This window comes from Anolis sagrei, chromosome 1 (genome assembly GCF_037176765.1).
Source record: "Anolis sagrei isolate rAnoSag1 chromosome 1, rAnoSag1.mat, whole genome shotgun sequence".
Lineage (NCBI taxonomy): Eukaryota > Metazoa > Chordata > Lepidosauria > Squamata > Dactyloidae > Anolis > Anolis sagrei.
Window position 1 is genome coordinate 69,498,293 of NC_090021.1, and position 15,487 is coordinate 69,513,779.

Here is a 15,487-nt window from a genome sequence, read left to right on the forward strand (position 1 = left end):
AGATATATATAAAAAGACATTGAGTGTTGGGGTGGGTAAGGGGGGGGGAGTAGGATGGGGGTGACGGAAGGGGCGGGGGTGGAAGGTCAGATAGCGGGGGGGGGGGGCAACGAAGGGTAGGGTAGTAGGTTAGGAAAGGGGAGGGGTACAGTATTATTAAAAAAAAGCTTGACTTCCAAAATAGTCGGCGGAGGATGATCCAAAATTTGTTGTCTCTTTTCTTCTTCCGTCTTATTTGCATCCACTACCTTAGGGCCAACAATCTTGTACGATGTTTTTCTTTTCTTTTAGGTATGACCTCATTAGTTCCCAGTCCGTCCTTCTTTTCTTATTTTTATCATGTACTGAATTGGCAAGGGAGTCCATTTCCATTAAGTCCCTGGCTTTTAATAGCCAGTCTTCTATCGTAGGAAGCTCTTTTTGCTTCCACTTGCTCGCTAGTACTGTTCTTGCTGCTGCCGTGAGGTGGAAGAGAACTCTGTCCTTGTTGGTGTCTAGGTTGAAGTCTAATAGGTGAAGTAGATAATATTCAGGTTTTAAGTCAAATTTTGTCTGAATAATTTGTTGGGTCTGTGGCCCCATTTCTTGAGGTTGGCTCTGCATCTCATGGTGCCAGAGCGCAGTCTGTTCAGTGCCTTCCAAGTCGCCCAGTCTTCTGTGTGCCCAGGGGAGAGTCTCTCATTTGGTATCAGCCATTGGTTGAGGTTCTGGCTTTGAGCCTCCCACTTTTGGACTCTCACTTGCTGAGGTGTTCCAGCGAGTGTCTCTGTAGATCTTAGAAAACTATTTCTAGATTTAAGTCGTTGACGTGCTGGCTGATACCCAAACGGGATGAGCTGGAGATGTCTCTGCCTTGGTCCTTTCACTATTGGCTGCTACTTCCCGGCGGATGTCAGGTGGTGAAATACCGGCTAAGCAGTGTAATTTCTCCAGACACCCCATTATAATGCAGCATGTCTCATTAAGAGCCACATCTACTGTTTTAGCATGGTGAGATATGTTCCACACCAGGCATTCATACTCAGCAGCAGAGTAGCATAGCGCAAGGGCAGATGTCTTCACTGTGTCTGGTTGTGATCCCCAGGTTGTTCCAGTCAGCTTTCGTATGATATTGTTTCTAGCACCCACCTTTTACTTGATGTTCAGGCAGTGCTTCTTGTAGGTAAGAGCCCGGTCCAGAGTGACTCCCAGGTAGTTGGGTGCATTGCAATGCTCCAGTGGGATTCCTTCCCAGGTGATCTTCAGAGCTCGGGATACTTGTCTGTTCTTGAGATGAAAAGCACATGTCTGTGTTTTAGATGGGTTGGGGATCAGCTGGTTTTCCCTGTAATAGGCAGTAAGAGCACCTAGAATTTTGGAGAGCTTCTGTTCTACCATCTCAAAGCTCCCTGCTTGAGCAGTAATGGCACGATCATCAGCATAGATGAAACTCTCTGTCCCTTCTGGCAGTGGCTGGTCATTTGTGTAGATGTTGAACATGGATGGAGCAAGCATGCTCCCCTGAGGCAGGCCATTCTTCTGTTTCCACCATCTACTTCTCTGGCCCTGGAACTCAACAAAAAAACTCCTGTTTTGTAGCAGGTTTCCTATGAGGCGGGTGAGGTGGTAGTCCTTTCTGATATTATACATTTTTCTCAGGAGGAGGCAGTGGTTCACAGTATCATAGGCTGCTGACAGGTCTATGATGACAGCTCCTATGATCTGCTGCCTTTCAAAGCCATCTTCTATATGCTGAGTCAGGTTCAACACTTGCGATGTGCAGCTTTTGCCTTTCCTGAAGCCAGCTTGCTGTGGGATCAGACATGGGTCTATTTTTTCCGTAATTCTATGCAAAATAAATTTCTCCAGAACTTTGTAGAGGTGGCACAACAGGGAGACTGGTCTGTAGCTTTTTGGGTCATTATGGTCTTTGCCTGGCTTCAAGATGGCGATGACTCTTGCTTTCCTCCAGATTTTGGGGATCCGACAGGATGCAGTGCAGTTGTTCATCAGCTCCAGCAGCCAGCGCCTTGCTTTTGGGCCAAAGTTCTTGATTTGTTCCATCCATAGATCATCCAGGCCAGCTGCTTTGCCATTTTTACATTTATTGAGAGCCATGTCCAATTCAGTAGATGTAAAGGGTTCAGAATTGCAAGACATCCGGGTGTCCCCTGGGCAACGTCTTTGTAGACGGCTGATTCTCTCGCTCCAGAAGTGACCAGAAGCGACTTGCAACATGCAAGCAAGCAAGCAAAACAACCAACGGACCTTTTCAGGACCAACCATGACAATAATCTCAATCAACATTGAAGGCATGTCAGCTGCCAAAGAACAACTGCTCTATGAACTGTGCCAAGATAAGAAATGTGATGTGCTGTGTGTCCAAGAAACACACAGGGATGAACAACAGAAATGGCCAAAAGTTCCAGGAATGGTTTTAGTAGCGGAAAGACCACATGCGCAGTATGGAAAATTCAATACTAATTGAAGAATTTATTATTAGAAGTAAAAATAAGATGACAAACCAAAAAAAAATATGAAACTGCTTTTAAGGCTGTTATTAAAGGATGCTTTTTATATACTTTATGCAAGTGGTATAAATAGCGGTCAAGATATCCATCCAACATTTAAGGACATGAACATTTGTTATAAATATTCAGTTAAGTACTGATACCCGGTAATTCCACAAAAATTACCCTTGTCATCTTGCTCTTTGTTGTGCAGAGTAAGAGCTGGGAGTCATTAAACTTGCCTGTGCCATAGTAGTTGGCCACAAAGATCACATTTATGTTAACAACCAGCAGTTATAGTGCAAAAAAGCTTAAGCAACAAGATTATTTTATCTATGGCAATTTATGATTTCATTTTGCAGAGGGGAACCAAAGTTGCTATCTTTGATCTTCACTCAGTGCAATATATTTTAAGTGAAATTGTTTGGGTGCTTGTGTCTCACTTTGATCCTGAGAAGAATATTTTGGGAAGGAGAGTTTTTAAGAGCAGAAGCACAGATTCAATCTGCAGTCCTTAGAAAGGCAGGGCCAGGCGATTCTTTGCTACTCTAAGCAATAAACAGGAGACTAACAGGATCAGCGTAAGATTCCAGTAGAATCACTGTTGCTCAAAAACAACTCACTGCTTGATATATGCTGTTTTCAAATCAATTTGCCTCCTGCCCTTTTGAGTTTAGAGTTACAACAACAAGCCTGTCATGGGGGAAATTACTCTTCACAAAGCTCTTAAATAGGGAACTAGTACTAGAAGCACTATGTTCCAGTGTATTGGTTCTGTGGAGAAGGAAATCACATGTCATTGGGACTATATGTCCAAAAGCAAGATTGTCTTACAAAAATGTAGTCAGGTAAGTATTTATGTTACATTTCATCTTGTTTCGGTTTTCTCCTTCCTTTCCCCAAAATACATCTTCATGTTTGTAGCAGACATATGCTTTCTTCTCCCAATAAATGTTGAATTTGTTTTACTGTTCCAGTGGAAAAAGTGTAATTTTACTTGTTGTTTCTTTGGGGGTCAAAATTTACAGATGGAAGATAGGATTGGAGATTGAATTGTAAAGGAAACGGGGCACACGCACTAGGCAATTAAACACAGAAACGGAAAACACAAGCATGTCTAAGAACGGAAATAGAAGTACCAACTGTCTTAGTATAAACTATTTCACTAACACAAATATTTTGTATGTTTTTTATGTCCAATACAGGAAGAAGTATTTATCAATATGAAAGGTAATCTAATCTCCTAGTACTGCCTCTAACAAGTAAGGCAATTTTAACACTACTTATTGATCCTTTAAATAACAATTGCCTTTTCCAAAGCAACATCAAATATGAGATGGATACAATGAGTTTGATGCATATACTATACAGAGATATGAGTTAAATTGATAAGAACCTCTAAAACACAATAATATGGAGAGTCATATGAAATGGGTACTGAACTATCCAATCAGATTGCATGAAAAGCTTCCACTGGGTTCATACATTGAAGGTCATTGTGGTTCTTTAACTAACTTTAAGAGGAGAGGGATATGCCAGTTATGAAAGGAGTGCAAAGTGGACTTTATCAAGATTCAAGGATTATATAATAATATTTATAATGCATGGAGCAAACTATTAACAAAACACTATCTTTAAAAATTTTCAAGAGCAGAACAGTCTCTGCCAAGGAGCCAAAGCATTACAAAATCAATTGGAACAGAATCAAAGAAGCAATGGAAAATGAAGGCAGGGTGCTGTCTTAACTAGCTTCTAATAACAGATCATCTTCCACTTCACAAAAAGTCAAATACTTGATTTTTAAAAGCAGTGGGGGAAAGAAACTATAAATGCCTCTACAAAGAAACCAGGTTAATGTGAGTCCTCCCTCATCATAGTTAATTTGACCAACAGTTCTTCTGATTTCCAGTTGTCTTCCTGTTCTGATGAGCAGTTTCATTAGCTAATATATATTTCAAGGTATTTTTGTGGGTATTTCTTAATTAGAGTAGAGGACTGAGGGTTCAATGGATTACAATAACATACTTTGGGTTGCCTTCCCAATCATTCATTTTTATGTTTGCATATGCTGTGGTGCACAGAATGACTGGCTTGTTTTTTTTTTTTTACACCAATTCAACAAAATGTGCTTCTCTACTGCTTGGGTGAAATCAGAGTTACCGTATATCCCCAATCACTTTATTTCCAAGGCTGTTGATGCCAATTTTCTTCTTCTCAAAAATGCCTACTTTCCAGTGAGTTCTTGTTGATTTTAAAACCTTCCATGTTTACATTCTGTATACTGTCTTTAGTATTTATTTGTTTTCCCATATCTCTTCACAAACTGAATTGCTTTGGTGAAGGCAGAAAATAATGACCTAGCTAAAGCTTTAACCCAGACCCCCTAGTGTTTCACCAGCTGTGCTATTAAGTTAAGTGGCTGAATCTCTCCCACTTCCCTCTCTGAAATGAAAAAAAGACCCCATCTATGTATGGCAAGCAGTGATGTTTACATTTATCCCCTCCCCTTCTTTACCCTCTTCCCGTCTAGCCATGAAATTAATATAATCTATCATTGATAAATTGGAATCGGGGGAAGGATTAGACAGCTCACCCAGATGGTAGCTTAGGAAAAAAAAACCCCATCCGTTCCTTATGTAAATCCGATCTAATGCTGTCTCATATACACATCACAGTGATGCACAAAAGGCAAAGATACAAAGACATGACTGACATTTGTCTCTACTATGCAAGATAAAAAGAAATTATAGACTCTGAAAACTTTAACCAACTATCCCATACACTATTTATGCTGTGCATAGGGAACCGACTGTAAAACGGTTCTGAAAACAGAATACTTAAACTTGTAACATCTACCATCTATCTACATTGTAGTCTTCCCACCATCAAGCTGGCTATGGATGGTGGGAAATATTCTAACACAGGTGAAGGTTGTCCAAAGAAGGCTGGTCTATCTCCCTATCAGTTTATGATAATCCTGTGAATTTCACAAAGTTTTCTTAGGTGAGGAATACTCAAATAGGTAGCTTTGCCACTTCCTTCCTCTGAAAAATTACTTTCAGTGCCTGGTATTCATTGGTGGCCTGCCATCCAAGTAATAACCAGGACTGACCCTTATTAGGTTCTGAGATTACACAGATTTTTAAAAGGTATACATTCAAATATTTGCACACATAAGCTCTTACAGAGTCAATTATTCATTCTCTTGTGGGTATTTGGAAATTGTGGGTATTTGGAAATGAGAATAGATAAATACACAGTGTCACAGTTTGGAGGAAGTGGCCTCTGCAAATTCTTTGCTGCTGCTGTGCTGCTCTCAGTTGCTTTTAAAATGTCCTGATTTTCCCCATTCCTTTCTCCCCTTAATCTTTAGTTTGCTTTAGTAGCTACAAACTGTGTTTAAAATACAAAAGTATTAGAGGAGGGAGAGGAGAGCAAGGGACATTCTTGTTCTTTCCAGTTGACTGAGCAAAAGCAAACAGATGTAGGCTATCTAACACCAGAACGGAATATCCCATGTTGTATGGCTTTAAATTGCTTTTTGAAGAAAGCAAAATGAATAAATACAACTTGTGAAAAGCTGGGAAAAGGAAGAACCCTGCCAGCTAATATCCCATCTACACTGACCATTTAATGGTGATAATAATAATAATAATAATAATAATACTTTATTTGTACCCCGCTACCATTTCCCCAAGGGACTCGGTGCGGCTTACATGAGGCCGAGCCCACAACACAGCAATAACAAGAGCAAAAACAACAGTAATACAAGCAGTAAATAAAACTCATAACAGAAAATAAGCAATAAACATTAACAATAGCACGACGACATTTAAAAACCTATGGCTGGGCCAAATGTAATAATCAAAAATTTAAAATATGCTGGAAAAGACAACCAAATCCCACAAGAGAAAGCCCTTAATGTGCATCAGTGCTCTGTGGTTTGTGTAATCACTATCTGGGCCCGGATTTCCTATGTAATCATCTGCACAGTGAAACCACTTTCTTCAATACCGGTTTGAAACTGACTTAAGTGGTCAGTGTAGACTGGCTTTACTTAAGAAAATGTACTCTGAATTACAGTTTCTTCAGAACTCTGTACACATGTCCCGGTTCGCATCTACATAATGACCTTTTTATTCCTTTGGCCTCATAAAAAGATCCAGACAGATGTTCAAAGAATGTACTAGTGAACTTGCCTATGATGCATCCCTGCATAAGACCACTGGAGCTCTAGTGGAAGAGAATGTGATCTACATCAGATCCCAAGAGAGACAGTCCACCTCTCAGGAGGTACTATTAGCTCATAAGTTAGGACTTATGAGTTCTAGGCTAAATGAGACCGAAAGAAGTGGAAAGTATGGCTCTGTCTCGGTTTCTCCTTCTCTTACAGAACTTTTTTCATTCTGTTCTGTCCCCATCAACTCAAAGCAGAGTGGAATGTCACCTTTCCAAAATGGAAGAGAGCTTTTTTGAAAAGAAAATGAACATAAGTGAATTCTGATGACAGCAATCATGCTGCAGACAAATGTAACTGAAAGGTTCAGGGTCATGTAGGCTTCCCTCCCTCTGATGAATGCCCAGAGGAAAGAAAACCACGTGAAAAACAACAAATGTTGTATTTGCTTAGTCAATGAACATATTTAGAAGTGGGTGCCAGAGCCCTGATCACTGCATAGTTGCTTTCATGCAACAGAATGGAGGATGAGACTGGTATCTTGTATGCTTCGTTGCAATGTCCAAACACAGTGAAATTCAGTGGTAGGGACCTAGCAAAATTTATCCCCTGCAGTGTTCAGACACAGCCTTTAAAGAAGGTTTCACTTGTGCAGAAGGAACTTGGGAAAATACTGACTATAGAAGCAGGTCTCTTGGCCTCATGGTGTAACCTAGAATGCTGGAGGTACAACCAGGGCCCTTTCCATATTATATTAGCACAGTTATTATAATGTGATTATACTTTCATGCCAATGTCCTATGACATCTTGGGATTTGCAGTTTACATTTAAAATTAACAGGCAGAGAGATCTGGAGCAGCAGGCTTCATAAGATTCAGTCATGGCAGTTAAAATGGAATTATAGTACTATAATTGATCAATCCAAATCCTTCATTGGGTGTTTTAGTTCCATTCAGACTAATGGAACTGAAATACCTAGTGAAGGATCTGGATTGATACTGAGGGTGTGAGTGCTAATGGTGGCATAAATGGAAGCTATCAAATTGGGAGGAAAGGAATGTAAGCACCTAGGTTGACAGGTGGCAAAAAGTGTACCCAATGAAGCAGGAATTCCAGCACATTGACCTCATTTGTGACAAGATGCTTTGAGGATGAAAGGTTATAAAATGTAATGCTAGAAGGCAGGAGAGAGATTTCATGGGGCAGATGACAGATTAGAAAACATGCCAGACAAGGAGGTCCACGTTCTTAACTCTTCTCCTGTTCCCAGTTTGTCTCAAGACTAGGATACGGGAGAGGGGAGGGAGAGAAACATTTGCCAAAGCACAGAATAAATGTTTTTGTGCTTATGAGAGATGGGTGATGTCCCCTTGCAAATACAGCCCTCTTTGAAATCTCAAAGTATTGAACAATGCCAATAGTTAAGTACTTGCAATTACTCTTGATGCTCCACCTTTTTTTCAAGATTTTTCAATGTGAATTTGAAAAAGCTTTCAGTACTTGGGGGGGGGGGGGGCAATGGGACCTACATACGTGGAAAATATTTTAATGCATCCAAACCCTCAGAAGCAAGCATGAGGTGCTCTCAATGCTATTGTGCAGGTAATGCTAAGAAGAGAGCTGAGTGGGAAGGGATTTGCCTGCCTACAGAGCCATGCAGGCATACACTCACATCTACTTTTTCTCAACTCGATGTTTCAACGACACTGGTTTGTGTAAGCAAAGTGATGGAGATACTGTTTCCTTTTCATTCTTTGTCCTCAAACTTAGGTTATTTTGCACACATCTGAGTTCACCCCTTCCTTGGCTTCAGCTGACCCCTGCACTCTATTGAAAGGTACTGTAATCCTTTGGTGTTTTACTTTAAAATAATATCTTATATGTCAAAACAAAACTAAAGCAGTGGTTGTAGACACTGGATAAGGGATTCAGTATTTTTAAAAGGCTTTCAAAAAGAAGTCCAACCAAGATTAAAAACCCTTTGAGTTAAAATGTTTAGCAACCACTAGCCTAGAGACTTTCTAGGCCTTTCAGAGCTCATCAGGGAAACCTGTCCCAGAGTGAGTGACCAAATTCAGTAGATTTATTGCCAGCCTGGTTACATTTACTGTCACTATCTCAACTCCTTTGGCAATGAGAATTCTGACCTATTTCCCTGCCAAAGCCCAGGGGCCGAAGTTTCAGACATCTAACAAAAATGTGAAGGAATATTTCCACTGAAGTGTCTTACTCTTAGTAATTATATGAAGACAGGAATATAATCTGATGCCCTTCCCAGTCTCAGCAACAAAAAATGTAAAATAAAATAATCCTGTTTTAAGTTAAGTATATAAAAATTCATCTTTAAGACAATAACTGCGTTTACCAAAAGAAAATTCCAGTAACCAGCTGCTGAACAATATTTGTCTGAGACTTGATTTTAGATTTTGATTCAGCTGACATGATTAGTTGAAGCCTATCTTCTGCCACCGAGCAGTTTATGAGGACGGCTCATTCACTCAGTTATATCCTGCCCATTTCACTTCTTTTTGCAAATGGCATTGCTGCTATATATTTTGCACATGCCAAAAATAATCAGCTCAGTCTAAAGATAAAGCTGGCTGGGAAGGATAATATGCCTGATATTCAAATTCAATCGGAAGCTGATGTCCATCAGGTGCTGAAACTGGCACTGAGACTCTCCAAGCACAGAGCTGCCCTGGCAGTCTGACATTAGTTTTGAAGGCTGCGAAACAGGAAAAGTTGCTCCTTGCCCTTGACATGCCCTGAACAACAAGATCAAAGGTCAGTAGGACAATTTTTCAAACAAAAGGCAGAAATCCCATAGACGAACAATTAAATATGCTCAAAAAACAGTTAACTACTTTATGGCATTTTAAATGCGGGTAAATGTTATGACTTACCAGGTCTTTATTTATTTTGTTTATTTAGTACTTAGGAAATGGAGCACTACACCAGCACTATTGTTTGTAACAAGTTGCAACTGTTCTTTGTATAATAGTAAAGGCCCCAAGGATTCTTTTATAACATATGTTTTGGATAAATATTTTAGTATCTTTGGTGGCATGGTTCATTTGGGGGGGGGAAAAGCCCTATAAAATTTGGGCCCGAGATATTTGAAAGATTGTGCATATGACCTTGCTCAAAGCCTATGGCACTTCTCTCGATCCCACCATTTTAATGGATATGTTTGCTAGGAATACAGGAAAGGACCTTCTCTGTGGATGCTCATAGATTCTGGTACTCCCAGGCTGATTTCTTCTTTGATCCCAGGAAATATTTGGAAACTGATCATTTTATATAATGGATTTTCTGCTTCAGTAGTGTACTGTTTTAAGTGATACTTTTAAATTAATGTCTTATATGGTTTTAATTATATATAAATTTAAAGATTATTTTAATCTGAACTTTCTGTATATACATACACATATGGTTTTACTTACATTTCCTTTTATTATGTCCCATTCTTGGGGAAAAGGCAGGCTACAAATAAAGTGTTAGATTGATTTACTGGATATATCTTCCCTGATACTTTATTCTAGATGTTCTGAATGTGAGCTTCATGAATTTTGAGATGAAGAGGTCTACAGAGAGGTTTCAGGGATCCAGGAAACGGATGTAGAAATGATTAGGGAGGTCCTAATTAGTTGTATAACTGACGTGTAATAGAAGTGGGATCCAAATGTTGAGTGGTCATGAGAAACTACACTTAAAAATGCAAAGTAGTCCACAGCAGCTCAGTTTGGCTAACCAAATTCCAATTAACTAAGCCAGAATGCAGCCTCTTTGAGACTCTTTGGGTTTGTAGCTACAGTTAATGATTTACAAATCTACTATATTCATTAGAAAACTTTAAAATAGACTTCAATGTTGGAAACTGAATCCTGGCTTGCTTGAAATATGCTAATCATGTTTTCCAGTTCAGATCCAATGGTAAGCTCTAGTTAAATATGGCTTCTTCTTTTCATTCACCACTTACATAAATTGAGAAGCAAAATGGCAATAAAGGGACTGTGTGCAGCTACACTGTATATTCAGGATTATGATCAGAAAGCAACCACTATCTCATAGATAAATGTGTGAAAGGACACCACTAGGGGAAAAAATACTGAAAGTTCTGATGTAGTGTGTGCAACACATGTGAACCAAACCTACATATCTGACTGCATTTTATTTTCCTAGATGTGTTTTTAATGATTCTGTATTTTACCAAATTTAATTTGAGGTGTTTGTGTGTGTATTGGGTATACGATATATTAGATGGTTGAGGATAGGAAAATATAAAATAATAAAATCAAGAAAAGTAAAAATAATTGCAAGAATGTATTTATTCTATTGTTCTCTGTATTGGACTTTATATTCCCAGGTGCAAGGGAAATAGGGGAAAGGACATCCTTTTAAGATTTAAAAACAACTCATAATGCCTTTCTAGTTGCAATTTGATTAGGATTTTTCTTACTTTGTCTCTCACTTAAAGATGGCAAATAGATGTCAGGGAAAAGAGACTCTTTATCAAATGTCAATATTAAACCATAATGGTATCTGAGTAGGATATACGAGGGAAAATTCCCTAAGAGGTATGCATGACTTTCAAAGAGATAAATGTGTTTGTGTTTCATTAAATGAAAATAAATGGGTGATGAAGTGACAGGATGTAGATGTTGGAAGCAACGAACGTTGAAAAGAATAAGTAAATCGAGAGCTTGTAGTTACAGAAATTCAGTTTGCTGTTTAGTATGAGCGCACAGAAAAGCACAAAGAGAACATCAAAATGCCTGATCACATCCCATCTGTTTCTGTTTCTTGCTGGATAACAATCTTCAGTGCCAAAAAGCCATTTAAATTTACTACGTTGCAGCTACTGATAAATATCATTTCTGAGAAGATCTAATACTAAATAAGAACTTGATTTTGAGATAATGCTTACATGCAGCTGTGTCAAACAGATCAAGGTTTTGCTCAGCTCAACACCTGGATTGTATAAGGCTGCAATTTGTAACCCACTGTGATTCTTTGCAATACCTCTTTCTTTCCCCCTGAACACAGTACTGGAACACCCCTTCCTCTCCACCCCCATGCAAAACCAAGACACAAAGCAAGATGAAACACTATCACAAGATGCAGCACGTAAATGACGGGAAGAAAGAAAAAGGCCCTAGAGGAAGAAGGATGAAAAGCTGGATATTGGCAAAGGGTGGCAAAGACGAGGGGTTTTCGGAAGCTCTCATGATGGGTACCTTCCTTGCAGATCTGACAGTCACAGAATGGTGCCATGAAACTGCCTCCAGCAATGGAATACATTTTCTAGCACATCACAGCAACTGCAATGGCATCAATTCTACTTGCAATCCATGTCCAAACAGGGGGGGAAAGTTCTCAGTGGTCCTATTTCAGCACATCTCAAGGACTAATTAAATCCTCATTACTATCTTCTAATTATTCCAGAGCTCTGGGATTTTTCTGAGCAAGTCTCTGATGGTACACCAGATGAAAAGGGTTAAATAACCTGTGTTGATTTTGAAACTCCAGACCTATTCCAGACCTTTAGCATATCATCAGCATTATCATGAATATTTAACTACATACTGCTGTGAAAATTATAATGTGAGAACAATTAAAAGTTTTTTTAATTAATCCTGACCCATATACATTTCCCTTAATAAATAAAGGCTTTTAAAGCTACCCCGACACAAGAGTGTATGCCAGAGTAACAGCATGAGAGCATTTAATGTTTCCATTCGATTTGGTGTTTTTAGCTATTTCCTCTCTCCTATTTTAATCTGAGGATGATAAACTTGGCATACTTATTTCAAACTGAAAAGTGTATTCAGAATGCCAAACAAATGGGTGTTCAGTGATTTATCTTAGAATAAAGGAATTTCAACCATTTTTCATTAGTCCCCTAATAATGGATTCTCCATTATTCTTACAGAGAGGTCACACAAAAGATAAACAATATTTCAATATTTTCACACATTACATGTGTAAAATATTGAAATGTTATGTATCTATGGAGTGGAGGGACATATGTACTGTATGTACATTAACTTACAGATCCCTCTGCTATCAAATTTTTGGAAGGACATAAGCTTGCTTCCTTCTGCCTATTTTGCGCCGGTTTGAAATAAAATTGAACTCCTGGAAACCTCTGAGAAGCACTATTCTACAACATGATAAACAGGCTCTATTTGTCTCATTTTTCGCTGAAAAACCAGTTTTCCGGCAACTAAGCATGAACTTTTCCCATCCTGATTTCCACTGCTGAAATGTGTGTCAGGACTTGCCACAGCTGCCCTTTCTTTCTTTAGACCTAAGCTTGTCATATTTTTGTTGGACTATCCAGACTCTAGCATAGTTTCAATTCACATGAATGAGGTGCTAAAGGGGAATTTCCCAGAGATTTTGGCTCCTACATTTATATTGCCGTTTGTCTACGCTTCTTGCAAAATTAAGGATAGGATTTTAAGTATGATCTCTCCTGAACCCACCACAACGTAGGACTGTACTGTAGAAGTCTTAAATAACACACACACACACACACACACACACACACACATATGGCAGTTCTTCTAATAGTAGTTACTCTCAACAGATGGTCATCCAGCCTCTGCTTAAATCCATCCATAATAAAGCAATAAGCAGACACAAAATCTAAAAGTTGTTTCACTAACTATTCAGTTTAAATATTATTGCAACTATTTAAACTAAGGGCAAACGTGAGTTAAATCAAAGCTTGGACCAGGGAATTCCTACTGGAAGAAAAGTTGGAAGTAGGCATGTGAGATCGATAAAAAAATATTTCAAAAGTATCAAGACTACTAAGATCGTCTGGAGAGGCCCTGCTCTCGGTCCCACCAGCCTCGCAAGCGCGCCTGGTGGGGATGAAGGACAGGGCCTTCTCGGTGGTGGCCCCGCGACTCTGGAACTCTCTCCCTCTGGAGGCCAGAACCGCCCCATCCATCCTAACATTTAGGAAACGGGTGAAGACGTGGCTGTGGAGTCAGGCCTTCGAGGAATGAGACAACACCATAGGACTCTGGATGGAAGTGGATATAGAATTCTCTCCAGAACAAGAAAATATATTTTTTATACTGCATGAGTTGCTTATCCCATTACTTGGAGGTGGGGATGGGGAGACTTGGGAACTGTTCTGAATTAAAATGAGGGTACACTGACCAGACAGGAAAAGTCTGATTGACGACTAATTAATATGTAATTTTGACCTAATTAATTTGCTGCTGTCCAGGTGTCCCACCAAGTGGAGTAGGCAGCTTAACTTACCTGCCCAGTTGTGCAATTTTGTCAAAATCTCCAAATCTACATCAACGAATTACATGCACATATACTTACAGATGTCCAAACAACACACTTTTCAAATCTATTTGTCTGAGGCTCTATTTTGTGATAGTGGTGTATATTATACCTTTAGGGTTAAAAACATGAAACATCCCAAATTGGTGCTGCCAATCATGGAAAACAAAAAAAAAAAAAAATTAAGCAGTTTTAGATAGAAATAATTGTGAACAGAATAGTTTGTTCATGCAGCTTCAGTTCAAGAACGATGAAGCACAGATCTTAAAAGAGTAAAAAAAAACCCCACAGAAAATGTGACTGAGATTATATGGCAGAGCACTCCACACTCTGAGGTCTTTGCAAGAAACGCATTACTTTTGTTCATGCAGTTCATTCATTTCTCTGAGCAAGGAGAGAAATGTTACACAGAGAGCTGGAAGGAACAAAAACACTGCCTGAAATTGGAGAGACACTTGGTGTTTTTAGCTGGAAACGTTTAGATTGTTAAGTCAAGTGTTTAAATTACTGTAACAGATGCCTGCGGATCAGGTGTCTTCAGCGGGAACGATTTTCTGCTTGGGTTTTTATCAGTAAATGACAAGCACCTTCCCTTTGAGCCCTCATGCTCTCCCTTCTTCTGTTCCGTGGAAAAGAGTTCAAGCAAGCTAAAGAATCAACTAATGCAACAGCCTTTTAAAAAGGTGAAGTTTTCCATTTCAAAGAAGTTTCTAATCAATGACATGGCACAAAAGGGAATGCACGCATGTTTATATGTGCACTGCTCAGACCTTACAGAAGCTTTGGGGAAACGGGCTCTGCAAAAATCAATATGACCTCACTGGTTACAAATTTCATATTTGCTGCATGAAACAAATGGACATTTTAAACAAGTTAGGTCACAAAAGATTAGCTGTAGCATGACAGGAGCTTCCAATAAAATATTTTGAATAAAAAGCCAGCTCCTTCGAGGAGAAGCAGTGAAAAAAAATAGAAACAAAATGGCAGCTAGGCTTGTGCCAACAGAGCAATTTGAAGATTAGAGTCTAAATTCCCGAACTGCAGGTCACAATAAATTATTCATCAAAAATAAACCATTTTTATTTGGCCTTGTGATTAAGAGTTGGATGCCTCTCTCCGCTGCACTTCATCAGAGTCTTCATCAGGCAAAGAAGACACTGATGTTCTGCTCCAATCAATGACCTCAGCTGGAAACCTTCCCAAGGGCAAATAAATGTATGGCAGGAAGAGATTTAAGCCCCAAAACTTGGAGTGGATCCGCAGCCAAGGATTTAATGCTATATGAAAAATTCCCCACCCCTCCTTTAGTCCTGTAGCTCTGACATGATTTAGGTACATCTCAGCTAACCCCAACTGGCAATGTATTTTTGGGCCTCCTGCAAAGATATTTTCATTTTGTAGGATGTGAGAAGGAAACTACACCTTTGGCTGACGGGTGAGATGAGATGAGTCATGGTGTGCTTTTTAAACTGAACCTACTGCATTGAACAAGCAAGCACTCAGTTTCTC

At 39.3% G+C, this 15,487-nt stretch overlaps 1 protein-coding gene across 8 annotated transcripts in view; it reads right to left on the reverse strand.

Annotated features, from left to right (window-relative positions):
• Window positions 1–15,487, reverse strand: part of ARID1B (AT-rich interaction domain 1B) — a 387,469-nt gene that overhangs the window by 79,324 nt on the left and 292,658 nt on the right. The gene's annotated exons all lie outside the window — the stretch shown is intronic.